Here is a 16906-nt window from a genome sequence, read left to right as displayed (position 1 = left end):
GCATTCTCTGTCCTCCAGCTCTAGTACTCGGGTCCTGGGGTGCCTGCAGCTAGCCCCTTTCCTAGCAGGGGTGAACCCACTGCAGGGCCCCACCCCCACCTGCATGCTGACTGGGCAGCAACAGGCCACCTGCCCAGAGAAATGAGGGTCAGTTCCCAGCTCTCCCACCCTTTCACTGTCCCCTGATGAGTGAGGGCCCTCATAGCAGTCCTTTGCCCTCTCTTCCTGGTTCTCTTTTGTCAGGGGAAGAAGGCTTTCTATCTTACTTTCATCTCCCGAGGGATCCCCTCATGTTCCAGTACCTGTCCTGTCTTCAAACTGGAATACACCACTTCTCTCCTTCCCACAGAGAACAAAGAGCACCACAGGGCCAGACTCGGTTCCAGACACTGGGGACCCATCAGTGAGGAAAGCAGAAACCCCTGATTAATTTCTGCCATCTGAGGTGGCTAGGTTTAGTCTGTGGTGTCTGAAGGGGCCATCTGGGAATTTAGAAATTTCTTCTCACTCACAACAAAGCCTGTGACGACTATTGCTATGGAATTCAAAATCCAAGTCTAGGAGACAGACGCTGAACACGGAGTATTTTGCTTTATTCGTGCATACCACTTATATCAACTCCAGTGCTTCCTGAGGTACATACACCTTCAGGGTGAGAAGGTCTCTGCACAAAGGAGGAATGTGAGTTGGTCCTATCTCTGTGGGACCCACCCACAGGGTTTCGGGGCAGCAGCAGAGGACAGAGAAAGCAGGCGGGGTCTTGCAAGGCACAGAGACCCAGGTCTGAGCCACTTGTTCAAGGAGTGAGAAAAACAGAATGACATTGATATTTAAAAACTCTGGAAGAGAAGTGACTCTGGGTGGTGGACACACAATGTGATATATAGATGATATATTACAGAATTGTACACCTGAGATCTATGTAACTTTACTAACAATTGTCACCCCAATAAACTTTAATTATCAAAAAAACAACAACAGGACCGGCTCAGTGACTCAGGTGGTTGGAGCACCATGCTCCTAACGCCGAGGTCGCCAGTTTGATTCCCACATGGGCCAGTGAGTTGCGCCTCTATAGCTAAGATTGTGAATAATGGCTCTCCCTGGAGCTGGGCTGCTGTGAGCAGCCAGAGGTTGGCGTGAGCTGCCATGGGCTGCTGTGTGCTGCCGTGGGCTACCGTGTGCTGCCGTGGGCTACCGTGTGCTGCCGTGGGCTACTGTGTGCTGCCAGGAGCAGCCGGTGGCTGGCAGCCAGTGTGAGAGGCTGGCAGCCGGCGAGAGCTGCCATGAGCTGCTGTGAGTGGCTGACGGGAAACCTGCGACCGACTGCCTCAGCCAGGGGAGCGCAAGGCTCCTAATACCACCATGGGCGAGGGAGCTGCGTCCTACACAAGACTGAGAAACAACGGCCTGAACCAGAGGTGGGAGGAGGAGGTGGAAGAAGGGGAAAAAACTAAAACAACTCTTATCCACGTTGCACATGTGTTGTACACCGCTCTGTGCTAGATCCTGCCTGGGAGCTCACTGGAAGACGTCCCTATTCCTTTCTGTTAGGCACTTGTCAAGCCCTTGAAATGACTTATTTAATCACCACAACAACCATTTGAGGCAGACAGTCTCTCTCTCTCTCTCTCTCTCTCTCTCTCTCTCTCTCTCTCTATATATATATATATATATATATATATATATATATATATATATATATATATATTACTGATGAGAAAACTGAGGCTGAGATAAGTCTCCACGTCCCCAGAGACAGGGATAACCCTGTTTGTTGGCTGTTCTCACTCCAGGGCCCAGACTTTTATTCTCTACACTCTTCTGACCTCTTGGGAAACATCTGGACCACACCATTTCCTCCTTTCCTGCATTTGCTTCCCACTTGGGCACCTGGCTTCTGGTCCTGGGCCTTTAGTCTCTCCCACACGACAGCCCCAGGAGCCCCTGAGCAGAAGTCAGATCTCATCTCTCCTCTACTTCAAGCCCTTCCGTGGAACCCCATGATGTCAGGATAAAACTCAGACTGTGGCTTCTAAGGCCCCCGAGGGCTCCAGGCCTCTTCAGCCCCTGCTTGCCTCTCCATTGCAGTCCAGCCATCCCAACTTACTAATGCAACTTGCTTTCATTTTGGTACTGTTATTTTCCTTTGTTTTTGTTCTGTTGTCTTCTTTACCTGGGGCACAACTCTGTAGGATGCTGTGGTCAGGACTTGTGGCAGAGCCTTGGGCACACTGGCCATGAAACATTAAAAAATATGTTGTAGAATGATGTTTCCCAAAAGAGTTTTCTGGGCGCTCAGCAAGGGCAGCCTATAGAAGCAATTTAAAACATGAGCTTGGAAATCAGAGTCTAATTTGGCACGACCTTATTCATGTTACTTATTCTTCCTGAGCCTCTGTTTCCTCATCTGGAAAATGAGGATAGGAGGATCCTCTTTGGGACTTGTGAGGGATAAACAGGAAGGAAACTGCACAGGCCAGAGAACACCATAAATGGAGAGTATGTCCCACTGTCCACCCTTGGGAGGTGCCAGCTGCATGTTCTGGGTCCTTCTGTACCTCGTTTATCTCCACTCACTCTATGTTCCCTATCTATGCCTCTGTGTGTTGTGATGGCTGTGCAAAGAGGCCTTGTCTCTTCTTTGTCCCAGGGAGACCCCAAGGCCAGTGTTGTACCAGCCAAGCTTACCTGTCCGCAGGGAAGCATCTGGACTCAACTCAAGCCAGAATTCAAGAATAGCTTCTCCAGAAAGCTGCAGCTGGGCAGCTGAGCCCATCCAGATTGGCTTTTCTGTTCTGAAATGATATTTTTTGAGGCTTGGGGTAATATCCTTCCAAACCAGGGGAGAATCTCATCTGAGAGGAGTGTCTTGGGGACACCTGCAGTCCCTGCAGAGAACCTTTTGTTTCTCTTGCTGCAGTGGTTTCACATCCCTCATAGTGTGTTGACTTCTTGTCTACCTCCTACCAGAGGACTGTGGGGCTCTCACCACCATGAGTCCAATACCTGCAGGGCTGGGATGCTTACTTTCTCTTTAAGCTGCTCTTTTCATTGACACACACATTGGTTTTTGGGATAGTTCATTCTGGTGCCTATTTATGAAAGACTCACTGGCACAGAAAACTCATCATTGGAAGCTTCTAGAGCTCTCATTCCCAGATGGCCAGGCACACACACAAGGCTTGGTTGTTGGGATCCATGGAGCCCAAACCATCCCTCAACTCACTTCCTATGACTTCTTGATTGTGTTGACCACACTTGATACCTTGAATCTCTCTCGCCCTCCCCTGCATTCCTTCTAGTGTGAGACAGGCCTTGGCCCTCCACAATGCCAGGAAAAGGGGGTGCCCAGTCCTCTTTGTGGGGAGGCGTCAGGAGAGACCTCCCAAAAGCAATGTGCTGAGTTGAGTTTTAAAAGATGAGGAGAAGAGGCAAGAGGAGGGCATCTCGGGTTGAAATAACAGCAGGAACAGGGCAAGAAATCTGACATGTGTCCTTTAGTGTTGCTGGTGGGTAAGTGTGAGGTGAGGCGCGGAGGAGGGTGAGGTCAGTGGGCAGGCTGGGCAGATTGTGGAGGAGACTTGCAATTGTCATTCAAGGATAGAACCCTTCATCCTTGAAGGATACAAATCATCTTGCAAGGATAAAAAAACCCTGAAGGCTTTTGATCCCGGGCACAACAGGTGTCAAACAAACAGAAGGTCTGAAGCAGGTGAGTCATAACCTCTGTGATGCTGAGTCACTGAATCCTAAAGCTTTTGCTGTCTTTGAGGAATTCCAGTCATTGGATATGGAGTGTCAGAAAAAAATATCGAACTCCAACCACAAGCGGGAGAGAACAAGTATCCCGCCTGGTGGCCCCCGGTGGTGCCAGGGCAGGTGGGCAGCCACAGCTGTGGAAGACATTTCCAGGTGGCTGGCTTGACTATCATAGTTACATCGATGTCCATATTCTTTATATTCCTTTCTTGTGGAGTTTCTGAGCCCACCTGGGATAAAGCCAGCACTTCCCCAAATATCTGATTCTGGCTTATATTCTCTGGCATCATGGCTGTCTGCTCTAGGCTGAGGGGATACACAAAGACTCAGACATACAACTTCCCCTGGGGCGGATGGCAGATTTCTTTCAGAGGATGAGGAGGTGGTGTACCTGAGTCCATCGTTAGACTTCCATGAGAAGACAAGCTCTGCTCCTGATTGGGGGAGATGCAGCAAGGTCAATAGTTTGTCCCTGAGAATAAACTATATCCCAAATAATTGTCAGGTGGGGTCTGGTGTCTGTGGAAATCATTCAAGCCTCTGGGACGATTCCTTCTCTGCCTTTCCCTTGAGTTTTGCCTCATCAAGCTTTGCTTTTTCTTTGTGGTGATTTCACCACGTCTGTAATGTGAAACCTCTTGACTTCACATACAGACGGTGCCAAAAAAATGTATATACATTTTATTAACGAAAAAACTATTAAAATTGTAATACTCAATATATACTGATAACAAAAGATGAATACAAGACACGTTTGACATCTGCAATTACAAGAGGTGCTCAAAGTGGTTACCATCAGCGTCCAGACACTTCTGATTACGGTGAACTACTGCTTGAGCAACGTTGACGTCAGTGTACATTTTTTGGGCATCCCCGGTATTTGCAAGTTTTAAGAAAACTTAATCCAGTTTGAGGACAGTGAAACCGAATTAGGTGGCACAAAAACACATCTTTTAACTTTTCATAAAACATTTTTTTCATTCTGCTTAACAGACTTTAGCTAATTAATACCTGAGTTACATTTATTGGGTGTTCAACCCAACATAAATAAACATTGCTCCAAAGAGTAATAATATCAGAGTGGTGTGCTCTTAATATTTTATCAGGATGGTGAACATTTCTATTGCTAGGGTTGAAGATGGTAAACTCTGTAGTAATTCTCTTTCATGGGTGTGGCTTGATCTGAGAAAATAAAACCCTAAAATTCAATATGACGACAAAATAACACATGCAATTTCAACTAAAAGTTGTAGGGCATCCAAATCCAGTGGTGCTTTTGTCTACAAACCCCTTGTTAATGGGGAAGCTTCTTGGGCCGTCTTGTTAATTTATCTCTCCAATTAAAAATACATATATATAATTAGCTATGTGTATCTGCTTACAAAACATCCAGTGTCGCTCACAGAACCTTGTAAACCAGCACAGTGGAGAGGATCCTGTGACAGAAGGTAACACACTAGCTGGATAACACGAGCTGCTGTTGTGACCAGGCCGCTGCCCATCACCTACTAACCTGTACCAAAGAGCTCACTGCTGGGGCGGTTTGTGGTGCAGGGGGGCAGAGTGGCCATGAGTTCTGGATGGCAGCCACGTGTCCCCCGCAAGCCTTGGGGGTGTGTATTATGAACAGGGTGTTTCTGAGGCTCCTTAGTGCCTCAACTTTTTCTCCATCATTATTGAAGCTGGAGCAGAGAGTCTTGTTTGCAAGGAACTGCTGGCGTTGTCTCTGCCATTTCGGCTCTTAGTCAGGGAGACCCACACCCAGGTATTTGGGACCTGAGGGAGCATTATCACCAGGGCAGGGGGCAGCTCCTGCCAGAGATAAGCCAGACCAAGAGACCTGGCTGGCCACATCCTAAACAGCCCACGAGGAAAACTGCAGCTGGGGGGTGTCTACAGGCCATGGTTTTATGTGTCTACTTCCAGCCCCTCCATCCCAGGAGGCAGTATGGGAAAAGGGGCTGGGAGCAAGGATTCTGTTACTTCTTCCCATAGTGGATAAGGACAATTGACAACCAGAATGCTCCTCACAAGCACATGTGTTAAATGAGTAAAGTCAAACCACATTTATAGATGTCACCTGAATCAGACAGGTGACAAATCCTTCTTCAGCTCCGCACTATGTGTGGGCCATAAGCAAGACACTGAAAACTTCTATGCCTCCATTTCTTCACCTGCTTGGTGGATGGAGGTCCTTCTGCTCTGACTCCTAAAAGGGTCCTTTGGGAAGTGAGGGAGTTAATGCCGTTATATGGGAATACCCGAAAGCCTGCGGAGTTCAGAGGGGTCTCTGCGGAATTCCTGTTTACTGTCACTTTGCTCACAGTCCTGGCCGGGGGCCTGTGGTGCATCTCAGGCCTCACTTTAACCAGGGCACAGACCAGCCCCTTTTCCTCTGCTCCTCCACACAGCTGTCACCAAGCTCTTCATGGTGTGTAGTTGCTTCACCCCGGTGTGGCCACATGGTGGTGGTGGGGGGGCAAACTCACCCTGTTGCTGCCCCACCTCTGGCATCTACTGTGCTGTCCAGGAGAGTAGCTTCTGTTCCATTTCACAGAGCAACACGAATCTCCCGCTGTGGTGTGCAATCACTTGCCATCAATAGTTTGTGGGTAACCCAGTGTGACTGTAGTAGAGCCCAGGGCAAGAAACCCCAAACAAGGACAACTTAATACCTGAAGTTCCTTGGCAATTCCTGCCACAGGACACACCCCACCCCGTCCCCCCACCCATGTTTTGGATCCACCTGCTGCTTTGTTTCTAGCACTCTTCCTACCAAGACACTACTCATCCCATAAACTAGAATATTTGTATCAGGATAATCACGCACAGTTTGGAGTGGTGAAAAATACCTTAACTGAGCTGTCGATCCCCCTGTTTTAAGACCGCTGGGAAACCACCAGCCCTGTGGTTGGAACTCTGCCTGGTAAGCATGGACCACCACAAAGGAAGCTGGGAAGGATGCAGGGAACTTCACTTACTGAGATGTGTATGTCTATCAGGGACAATATTTACCTCCCTCAGTCATTTGGGTCACCTTTCATCAGTCATCACTCTTTTGACGTTTGTTTTTATTGTCCGGGGGGGTCTCAGGAGCGAAAGGTCAGGACTTAGGCCTTGGGTCAAAAATTCTGGATTCAGCTTCTGGGGTGAACAATTCGGGACTCACGAGGGAACAGTCGGGCCTTAGTCCCTGGAGGGAGAGGGGGCACGAAACATCTGTGTGGGCATCTGGGATCCAGGGAGACTCTGAGAGAGGAACTCAGCTCCTGAACGGAGAACAGGGAATTTGGCCTCTGGGGCCAGCTGTGCAGAGGGTCCCTTGTAAATGGCCTCACGTGTTCCATGGATGCCCCAAGGCTCGCATGTCAGACCTGGAACTCTCCATCTTCCCCACCTTAGAACTGGGGCCAGGAAGGGACCGGGTGGCGGAGGGCGCTGGCCTGTTGCTGTCAGTGGGACCCGGTGCCTCCCCCTGACAGGCCACACAGGCTCTGCATAAGCCCCGGGGCCTTCCCTGTGGCTCCCGCAGCTGTCCCCGAGGCTGTACCCCCCACCCCCAACCCCCTAACTTGAGAAATTGTGCAGGGAAGCTTGCTTGCCTGCCCTGGTCCTGAAACCAGAGGCCAAACCAGTCTGGGACTCCTGCTGCCTACATCACTCAGCCAATAGACAAACATAGGAGTTGGGTCATAGAATAAGTGGTTATTGTCAGAGCACCAGTGGTCTGAGAAGGCAGTGGTTTAACACCTCCAAAACTGCTTAATATTCTCAGACCAGCTTGGGGTTTTTAAGGGAAAACCTGGGTGTTCCTCCAGAGGCTATGCGATGGTTCCGGAGGTCTGCATGGAGCCTCCCCTCTGGCGATGTGGTCTCCCACATGGTCACCAACCCAGGAGCAGTGATGACAGTAACCTGGAAAAAATGCCAGGCCATAAAGATTGTAATCGGCAAGCACAGAAGGGGTGGGGGTGGGGGCTGAGGGGGAGCGGGATTGGGGGGGCATTGTGACTAGTAAGCAAGCTAAGTTTCAGGATAATTACCGAAAGCAGAGAACTGGGACAGGGGACATCCTAAGCTCAAGAACTGGGACAGGGGACATTCCAAGCTCAAGCCGCAGGGAGGGGGTTGATCAATTGTTAAGCTCTAGGGCAGGGAGAGGCGAGGCCTCTTTTGTGGGGGTCCCAACCAGGACCTGTTTCAGTCCTGGCGGTTGGGTCCAACATGCCTTGTCTGCCAAACAGGTACTTGGCCACCGAGGCAAACCCGGGGATAGACTCTGGAGCCAGAACCAGAAACAGCCTTTGCAGAGGCGAGGGGAGACTGAGTGGACAGCAGCACTGGTAGACACCAACCAGCACATGTGAAAACAACAACAACAACAACAACAAATAACAAAAACCTCAAATCACACGTTCTTTGCCAAGATAAGCATTTTTGTGAGTTAGAGCAACTTTATATGAATCTGAACAGTAGCATTAAAACATGCTCAGATCCTTGATCTCAAAAGTAACTTCTTATTGTGAGTTAGAGCAAATATACATGTAATTAAGCAGTTAAAGTGAAAACTAAGCTATATTGACTTCTTATGGTGAGCTAGATAGAGCATATTAACTCAGAAAAGGAAATTAACAAATTAATTCAAAAAGACACATCTCACATACATCTAAATGTCTTGTTGCAAGTTAGAGCAAATTAAGATAAATCTAAGTAGTCCTACACCTAACTTCACATGGGAAAGTAGAACAAATCGATTTTATGTGAAATCAAGCTAAAAATTACTCATTTAAAATAAAACGTATGAGCGTTAAAGTGCTATAGAAATTTTTTATGTGCAAATGAAGTAGGAATATGTCTCTGTGAGTCCCCAAATGATGTAGGGAACTTTAGAGTGTGAGTGAGTGCCGGGATTGTGTCTCATAAGAACAAAGAATGGAAACACGGACCCAGGAGAGGCAAAGAGTTTTAAAAAGAGGATAGTTTATTGAAAGCAAAGAGTCAGAGCTCCCAAGAAGCAGGGGTCCCGAATGGGGGTGCCCAGTGACTGAGGCAAAGCTTTTACTTTTATACCTTCCCTTGCCTGCTTGGGGAAGGGGAGCTGTTTGAAGAAGGGAACTGTTTGAGGAAGGGAACTGGCGCCTTCTAATGAAATGCATCTACCAGGTTTGTTCTGCTGGTCCATCCTGAAGGAATTAGCAAAATAACCCACTCTTATCTATCAGATCTGTTCGGTTTGTCAGGCCAAAAGGAATTTTACGATTAACCTCAAGGCCTTGTTACATTATGTCCTGGAGTGAAGGAGTGATTTCAAAACCTGGAGTTTTAGGATATGGCTGTCTTTGTTTATTCCACCAGGGACCTCCCTGTCTACCTAGGGACATGCTAACTAACCTGTTTCACAAACAAGCTCAGAAAAACAGTGAACTAAAAAATACTCTTATAATGCAAATTAGAGCAAATTAAGTAGGTTAAGTAAAAACAGTGTCACATCACACGTTGATATTAAGGTAAATTAAAAGTACCTTATTTGAGTTAGTGACAATGAAGATGAAACTAAATTATGTATACAAACAAGCAGTATGTTTACAAACAAGCAGTATATTTGTAAACAAGCTAAGAATCAGACATTTCCCTCTAAGAAAACTTCTAGTGTGAGAAAGAGCAAATGAAAATGATTTAGAACCAATTTAGATAAACCTAATCAGTATTAGGGAATATGGCATTATTCCTTAATCTACCTTGTTATGAGAAATTAGAGTAAATATAGTCGATACTAAGCATTGTAGCTGAAGTCAAGCTCAAAATCACTCACCCATTTTAAATGAAACTTCTTATTGCTCCTTAAAGATAATACATATGTAACAGTCGGTATTAAAACAAGTGCAGACTCAAGAATTCTCAAAAGGACCTTCCCATTGAGACAGGTTAGTTAACGTGTCCGTAGGTAGACAGGGAGGTCCCTGGTGGAATAAACAGACAGCCATATCCTAAAACTCCAGGTTTTGAAATCACTCCTTTGCTCCAGGACATAATGTAACAAGGCCTTGAGGTTAATCATAAAATTCCTTTTGGCCTGACAAACCGAACAGATCTGATAAATAAGAGTGGGTTACTTTGCTAATTCCTTTAGGATGGGCCAGCAGAACAAACCTGGTAGATGCATTTCATTAGAAGGCTCCAGTTCCCTTCTTCAAACAGCTCCCCTTCCCCAAACAGGCAAGGGAAGGTATAAAAGTAAGAGCTTTTGCCTCAGTCACTGGGCACCCCCATTCGGGACCCCTGCTTCTCGGGAGCTCTGACCCTGTGCTTTCAATAAACTATCCTCTTTTTAAAATTCTTTGCCTCTCCTGGGTCCGTGTTTCCATTCTTCATTCTTATGAGACACGATCCCGGCACTCACTCACACACTCCAAAGTTTCCTACATCATTTGGGGACTCACAGAAACATATTCCTACTTCACTAGGGTAACTTAGAATGTATCTAAGAGTTTACATGAAATCAAGCTCGAAATTACTCATTCATCTCAAACAGATCTTAGAAGCTTCATAAGACTTTGTAAACTTGACATGTGCAAACACATTCATCTCAAAATTTCCTCACTTGCTGAGGGGAGTGCCTGAGGCCTGGCACAAAAGCCCCTCCTTCCCCCACAACAAACAGAAGTGATTCTGACTGAGACCACCAGCAACTATGCCCCTGCTTTTCCCTCCAGAGGCTGAGTAGAGATTTCGCCTCCAGAGCTAAGTCCCCATCTCCCCTTCCAGAGGCAAACACCCCACTTCCCCACACCAGAGGCTAAGACCCCACTTTTCCATTCATAGGCTAAGTCTCCCCCACGTGCCCACTGGCTAGGTGCACACTTCTCTTCTCAGAGACTGAGTCCCAGTTTTGGCTGCAGAGGTTACCTCTTGCCCCATGGCTGCAACCCCCTTCCATACTCCATTTTTAGAGAAAACAACCTTACAATCACACACTGTTCTCTAAATTTCCTTATTTTCGTGACTTGCAGCAAATTAGGATCATTCTAAGCAGTATAAGTGACAACAATATCAGAATCATGCATTCATATCTAATGTAACGTCCTATGGTGACTTAGATAAAATCCATGGAACTAAGCAAAATAATTGAAAATTGGCACGAAACCACATTTTCAACTAAGGTCCAGGTTCAGATTCAGGAACATTTCAAATGCAATGTCTTATTCTGAGAGCATGTTTAGATGAAACTAAATTGTGGGGACAAAGCCCCGTAGAGCAGTTTCCAGGCTCTCGGCCTCACGTGGAAAGGTGCTGGCTCGGGTAGTAGATGGCCGTCAGCTGTAGCCGGTTAGCCATTTGGCCCCTGATATAACTGCCTCGGCTGCACTGGTTGGTGAGTCAAGTCGAGTGGAGTCCGTTGGTTGGCAGAAAAGCAGACAGCAGGTCGCACGTCGTGTGAATCCAGCCTCCAGTGAGACTATAGTGGTATGACTCCCCTACCTATGGCTCCGTGGATGTTCCTTTTTAGCCTAGCCACATCCTGCGTTCTTGTGTGGGGAGCGGGAGCTGAGACCCTACAGACCGCCCCACAGGACAACGATGCTGACTGGCATCAGAACCTGAAGCCACGATCTATTGCTCCCGCCTTAAACCCGACCAATCAGTAGAGCCCCCCTCCAGTTCCCATAGCAACCATGATTAATGATTTCCCCCTTACATAATGTAGCCACTAGAGGTCATCTGGGAGCCAGGTTTTTAAGAGCATTTGCTCACCTGTGTTTCCGGACTTGGCACCAACTCCTTAAATTAATCTTGACTTTCTTTGCTGTGAGCTCCTGCTCGTGTTTTCTTTTGACTTGGATGGACACAGACAAGCGGACCCCTTTTGAGTCTATGGTAACAATTTTAAAAAGAAAAAAGAAATTGGAGTTTGAGTGATTTTGAACACTTTTTTTTTTAAATTTGGGAGCACTTTCTCCCCAAAGAAAAATTCTGAGATCTTTGAAGTTTTGAGGACTTTCAAGTACTTCTGAATCCTTTCGAAGGTTCATTTGAGAACAGTATGTGATTCAAGCTCATGTTCATAAACTCCGTGTAGCTGCATTTAGTTTGGTCTTATTCGCAGGCAGAAAGTGCAGTTGAGGAAAATGTGTGTTCCTCTGTTTTTTAGCTCAGGTCTTTTCTGAACATGTATCCTGTCCTGGGCATGTGCTTGGTTTTTGAAATTACCCAGTATCCAGAGGAGCTTTTTAATATTAGCCCTAGTTTCCCAAAGAAATTCTCTCCTCAGCTTCTCCCAGGCTTTCAGCATTCTGTTGTTTGCCTCAGCTGTAATCTTTCCCCCAGATGGCAGCTGCTTGCTCATTTGCCTTCCAGTGTTTGAGGGGAACGCTCTCTGTATGACTTCTTTTCTGCTCTGAGTGAGTTCCTTAGGTGGAACAAAGACAGGAGCCCTCTGTGAGTCCTTCAGGTAGTCTCCAGACAGGTTAGGACAGAAGTCTTAGAGAATTCTTTTTTAGGTTAGCATTCTGTAAGAATAAGTTCCGCTCTGCTTACTCTAGAAGCTGAGACCAGGGTTCTACACTTTGAATGCGGGCTACCATCTTCCAGACCATCACTGAGCCAGGGAAGGGAATGGGGCACCGGGCAATAAAAACTCTGCAAAGCTTTCCTACCGTTTTTGCTTCTTTATTTAAAAAATAGACTTTTTATTTGTAAAGAGCAGTTTTAGGTTCACAGCAAAACTGAGTGGAAGGTCCAGCAATTTCCCATATACCTTTTGCCCCCATACATGCATAGCCTCCCCTGTTATTAAAATCCTGCACCAGAGTGGTACATTTGTTACAGTGAATGAGTCTACGTTGATACGTCATTATCACCCAAAGTCTATAGTTTATATTAATATTCACTCTCGTACATTCTATGTGTTTAAACAAATGTATAATGACATGTATCCATTCATATATGAGGTCAGACAATTTTAAGTTTACGAACTTGTTGCTAACTTTTTTTGAAATCAGAGGGATTATTTGTTATGAATTTGTACCAACTGGACACAGTTAACCAAGTTTCCTATTTGGAAGTGCTGAAAAAGTTAGATGACCTGAACTTTTCACCAACAATTCATGGCTCTTGCATCACAACAATGCACCAGCTCACACAGCACTATCTGTGAAGGAGTTTTTAGCCAATAAACAAATAACTGTATTGGAACACCCTCCCTACTCACCTGATCTGGCCCCCAGTGACTTCTTTCTTTACCCACAGATAAAGGAAATATTGAAACGAAGACATTTTGATGATATTCAGGACATCAAGGGTAATACAACATAGCTCTGATGGCCATTCCAGAAAGAGTTCCAAAATTGCTTTGAAGGGTGGACTAAGCACTGGTGTCGGTCCATAGCTTCCTAAGAGGAATATTTCGAAGGTGATCATAATGATATTCAGCAATATAGCACTTTTTCTAGGATGAGTTTGCGAACTTAATTATCCTACCTCGTATACTATCATACAGAATAGTTTTACTGCCCTAAAAAATTCTCTGTTCTGCCTATTCATACCTCCTTCCCCCCAAACCCTGAAGACCATTGAGCCTTTTACTGTCTCCATAGTTTTGCTTTTTACAGAATGTCACATAGTTGGAATCATACAGTATGTAGCCTTTTAGATTGGCTTCTTTCATTTAATAATATGCATCTAAAATTACTCCTTATCTTTTCATGGCTTGATAATTCATTTATTTTTAGTTAATATCCCATAATCTGGATGCACCACAGTTTATCCATTCACCTACTGAAGGACATCTTGGTTGCTTCTGAGTTTTGGCAATTATGAATAGAGCTGCTATAAAAATCTATGTGCAGGTTTTTGTGTGGATATAGTTTTCAACTCTTTTGGGTAAAAATACCAAGAACGATGACAGCCGGAACCTATGGTAAGAGTACATTTAGTTTTGTAAGAAACTGCCAAAATGTCTTCCAAAGTGCCTGTACTGTAACTGAATCCAAGTTTGTACTGCTCGCTGCATGACAGCCAATGAGTCGAGTGACAAGTTGTTGGGGTAAGGAAAGCAAGTTTATTTGGAAAACCAGCAAGCCAAGAAGATGGTGGACTAGCATCCTAAAAAATGTCTTAAGAAAGTACAGAATTCAGGCTTCTTTTTTATCAAGAGAAGGGGGAAATGGGAATGGCAAGAGGTGATTGATGACTGTAGATATCTGGGCACCAGCAGGGGTTTGAGGAAGATTATGAAACTTCTTTGTTCTTAGTCTGTTGACTCTAGTTGATGTGAGTCTGGTCACAAGGTTCCTGCAAATCTTTGGTAAACAATCATTATTTTTGTACATACTTCCGTATCTTGAGACTTGGGAGAGGCAGTTTCTGGTAAGGGGCTGTTTTTGTAAAACTCCAGCTGCAAGCAGAATTCTCTAACGAATAACATGTCTATATACATGACTAAGCAGAAGCTATTAATGTGAAGGCCATAGGAACAAAGCAGGCATGAACAAGATGGAGTCAGAGAGGTTAAGCATTTCACTCCGTTACTATACCATTTGGCATCCCCACCAGCAGTGAATGAGAGCTCCTGTTGCTTCACATCCTCTCTAGCATTTGGTGTTGTCAGTGTTTTGGATTTTGGCCATTCTAATAGGTGTGTAGTGACATCTCACTGTTGTTTTAATTTGCAATTTCCTCATGACATATGGTGTTCAGCACCTTTTCATATGCCTATTTGCCATCTGCATATCTTCTCTGGTGAGGTACGTGTTCAGATTTTTTTTGCCAACTTTTTAATTGGGTTGATAGTTTTCTTTTTTCTTTAAAATTTGAATTAATTAATTAAAAAAATTTTTTAGGGGGTTGATAGATTTATTGTTGAGTTTTCAGAGTTCTTTGTATATTTTGGATAACAGTCCTTTATCAAATAGGTCTTTTGCAAATATTTTCTCCCGGCTTTCATACCATTACAGTTGACATTTTCCTAATTCAATATTCACTTGATTTCTGTAAACATTTGACTATTTTTCAGAGTTCTGACAAAATTGAGTCTGATGGGTTTTGCTTAATTTTTCATGTTTTGTGGAGAGATCAGTCTTTGGAGATAGCTACCTATTTTCTTGACATCATCTCTTTCTATTTTTGTTTGAACTGATCCTTGTATGTTGTTCACATGGTGAATAACAGTCACAATAGGATACAGAGAGTTGCTGAGGGAGGCATTGAGATCCAGGGCAAGATTCTGCCTAGTACTACCTACTGCATAGCAGTTTCCAAGACAACAGAAGGGAATGAGTCTATTCTGCAATAGCCAGACCAGAATTTCAGGAACATCTTATCTCTGTCCTCGCTCACAGTGGTCTTGTGGCCATTTCCTCTGTCTCCTGAGTTCTAGAGAAGTCTCAGAAGGCTGGTATAGGGAAGGTGAAGAGAAATGAGAGGGTGGAAGGAGAGATGGTATTGGAAAAAGTTAAAAATAAATCTCCTGCCAACCTCGAAAATCCTCTCCACAAATGTAGAGGAGAAAGAAAATTTTTATATTAGTATTGTTATTGAATAAGTATTAAACCAGACTGCGAAATGCGTTATAGGCAATCTACTAATGAGATTGCAAAAACTAAAAGAAATACTACTTTTTATATTGTTGAGCAGATACAACTCATCACAAACATGTTCTCGATATTAATGGTAATTTGCTCTTTTCTAAGAAAATTTGACAACCTTGTTTGCTGTACATTTTTTCATAGTTCATCTTAAATTCACCTGGTAATTGGGGTATCCCCCTGTGCTAGTTAATTGCTTTTATTTGAAAGAAAATCAAACTCCTCTATCTCTGTGACAAGCAGATGGTTACAGTTTGGAGCTCCACACCTAAACTAAACTCCCTCAGTGACAGGAGGATAGGGACAATATCTTCCTTAATGTTTACATTTCAAAGAGGTGGTCTTTAAGAAAAACACTCCTACATTGTAAAGCGGGCAAGAAAGTTTTTTGCCTTTAAAAAGATTTACATATATATCGAAGGGGCACGTTTACAAATAGATTTCTCAAGGAAATGTTGTAAGACAAGGGAGGCAGGAACCAGTCTATTTCCTTTCTGACAATGGTGAAAACTAAATTTAACTTTTACAGTACAATATAAACGCTCATCCGATGAGCTGAAATAGGTCTGCTTTGCAGAACCTGTTAAAAAATACAACAGGCCCCAAAAGAAGTCACTTGTGCTAAGCCCACTGTCGTGTGGGAGACCCTGCTCGCTGCTCCATTTGTCATGCAGGGCGGCCTGCAGGGTCTCTGCTCCCGCTCCCCACATAAGAACGCAGGATATGGTGAGGCCAAAAAGGAACACCCACGGAGCCATAAGTAGGGGAGTCATACCACTATATTCTCGCTGGCGGCATCCTCCTCTCTGTAATCCGCTCTTGTTAGTTCAGCCACCATCTTCTTGCTAGCCCCCATTTTTTTCTGCTAGCGTAGTCACAGCAGTTATATTAGTGGCCAATGGCTCACTGGTTACAGCTGACGGCCAACTAGCCACAGCTGATGGCCATCCAATCACAGTTGATGGCCATTTACTACCTGAGCCAACACCTTTCTATGTGAGGCTGAGAGCCTGGAAACTGCTTTCTGGGGCTCTGTCCCCACACCCACATTACCAAATAAACACTTAATATCTAATTTAGTTTCAACCTTTCCCAGAAATGGACTCTTAAACCAGTCAGTCTGGAATTAACTTGTCAGCACTAGTGAGGTAATCCCCCAAAGACCCCTGCCTCCCTGCCCTTAGGGAAGGCGACTTCACCTGAAACCGTCCACTCTTTGGTAGTGGCTTCCTTGTCCCCCCACTTTTGCCTATAAAGCTCTCCCATTTTGTACAGCTTCTCAGAGCTCCTTTCTATCTACTAGATGGAATACTGCTAAAGTAGTTGAATGAAGCCAATTAGGTCTTCAAATTTCCTCAGTTGCATTTGGTTTCTTAACACCTGGATCCTAGATAAAGGCCGGAGAGCTAGGCTCCAGCTTGAAGTGGGGCTTCCATCCTCCAGGAACTGGATGAGAGTTTGTCACTAAGTTTGAGAACATGGACAAGGGCATCCAAAGGGGAACGATGTAGTTCAGGTTAAGGGCTCGACTGAGATTTTGGGAGACTGCTGTTTGCCTTCCT

Source organism: Rhinolophus sinicus, chromosome 13 (genome assembly GCF_057876585.1).
Source record: "Rhinolophus sinicus isolate RSI-liver-muscle chromosome 13, RSI-T2T, whole genome shotgun sequence".
In the NCBI taxonomy this organism is placed as follows: Eukaryota; Metazoa; Chordata; class Mammalia; order Chiroptera; family Rhinolophidae; genus Rhinolophus; species Rhinolophus sinicus.
The sequence above is the reverse complement of the archived record's forward strand: the minus strand, read 5'-3'. Positions refer to the sequence as shown.